Source organism: Coffea arabica, chromosome 10c (genome assembly GCF_036785885.1).
Source record: "Coffea arabica cultivar ET-39 chromosome 10c, Coffea Arabica ET-39 HiFi, whole genome shotgun sequence".
NCBI classification, from domain to species: Eukaryota; Viridiplantae; Streptophyta; class Magnoliopsida; order Gentianales; family Rubiaceae; genus Coffea; species Coffea arabica.
This window is the reverse complement of record NC_092329.1, coordinates 50,352,407-50,354,128: the sequence shown is the minus strand read 5'-3', so window position 1 is coordinate 50,354,128 and position 1,722 is coordinate 50,352,407. Positions and strand designations below refer to the sequence as shown.

General features: G+C 37.1%; 1 non-coding gene across 1 annotated transcript; it reads left to right on the top strand.

Annotated features, from left to right (window-relative positions):
• The first annotated feature begins 658 nt into the window (after positions 1-658).
• Positions 659-765, top strand: LOC113715297 (small nucleolar RNA R71). The gene has a single exon (XR_003453931.1). It is a non-coding gene; the product is annotated as a small nucleolar RNA R71 (small nucleolar RNA).
• Positions 766-1,722: the final 957 nt, after the last annotated feature.

Genomic DNA, 1,722 nt, shown 5'->3' with positions numbered 1-1,722 from the left:
AGATTTTGAATGGAGACTTGCTCAAATTGAGCAAGTTTGTCGAATTGATCCATCCTTTGTTCCACTTTTTGTATGAAATGCAACACCATTTCTTCAAGGTTGGACTTTTTCTCCTGAGCAGGTTGAGGAGGATATTGAGAAGGTTACTGCAAATTTTGGAACCCAGGTGGTCCCATAGATATAACCGCTTGATCCTTTTTATGAAATGTTAGGGTGATTCCTCCACCCCTCATTGTACGTATTGGAGAACGGATAATTCCTTGGCTGTAACTTCTGCCCACCATATGCTCCAGTGAAATTAACATCTTCTACCATGATGGAAAGATCTCTATTATAGCAACCAGTAGTAGAATGCCTATACATGTGACAATAAGCACATGATTCCTGGGATTGAGTTACCCAATTTAAGAGCTGTTGCATCTGATGACTCAATTCAACAACCTGTGAACCCAAATCCCATGGCACATTCACTTCATGCACTCCTACTCTCTTACCCCGAATTATTTTTTGTTAAAAATTGCTAGCTAACAATTCATGGAGACTAACTAATTCTTCCGGGGTTTTGTCACCAATATACCATCCTGCTACAATATCCACCATATTCTGGGTTGTTAAGGTCAATCCATCATAGAAAAATTAAACTTGCAATGCCAATGAATATTGGTGATGAGGACATTGAGAAAGTAGTAGTTTAAAACGCTCCCATGCTTCATGTATTGGCTCTCCTTCCATTTGAGAAGATATGCAAATCCTATTCCTCAAATCGATGGTCTTCTGAGGTAAGTAGTACTCAGTCATAAAAACATTATAAACATCTTCCTATATGCTCAGAGATCCTTCAGGTAGATGAAATAACCAAGACTTTGCACGATTCTTGAGACAATAAGGGAATCACCTGATTCGTAAGTCATCCTCTGAAACCCCACTCAAAAGGAATGTTTGGACCACCGAATAAAATTCTCTTATGAAGAAGATCGGGTCTTCATTGGCTAAACCATGGAAAGCAGGCAACATGGTAAAGTGTACCATTTTGAGCTCATAATTTCTTGCTCCTTCACTTAGCCTGATGTAGTGAGGAGAAGCCGTGATCATAGGATGTTGAATATTCCCAAAACGAAGCCCTGCGGATGGCTGCACTACCGGCTGTTGATTATTGCCATTATTTCTATTCTCCTCAGCCATCTCTTCATCATCAGAAGTGCCCGACTTAGCTATCTCCAAAGTAATATGGAATCCTGGTGAAAATGGTTGCAAAGTTTGTTTTTGCAAGCGCGTTTGCTTCCTCAAATATTTTGTAGTTTTTTCACTTTTTGGGTCAAAATCCAAATCACCTTTTTGAGACCGGGTCATATACCAAGTACCTAAGCAAGAAAAATCAAAACTAAAAGTGAAGAACTAGAAGTAAAATAAGATAAAAAATAAAATGAAAATAACTAAAGTAAAAAAATTAAGTTCTGTCCCCAGCAACGATGTCAAAAACTTAATCGATGAATTCCTGCAAGTATACAGGGTCGATCGTAGTAATAATTTACCTGGAATATTCCAAGGTCGAACCCACAAGGACGAGTTAATTTTCTACTCTAATTATTCTAATAAAATAACAAAATTTAAATTCAAGAAATTGTGTTTTCTAACTAATCAACAAATGAATAATTAATTCAAATAAAGGAATGGTGAGAAAACAATAGATGCGAGTCTAAAATTTCAAGTTTTAATCCAGAA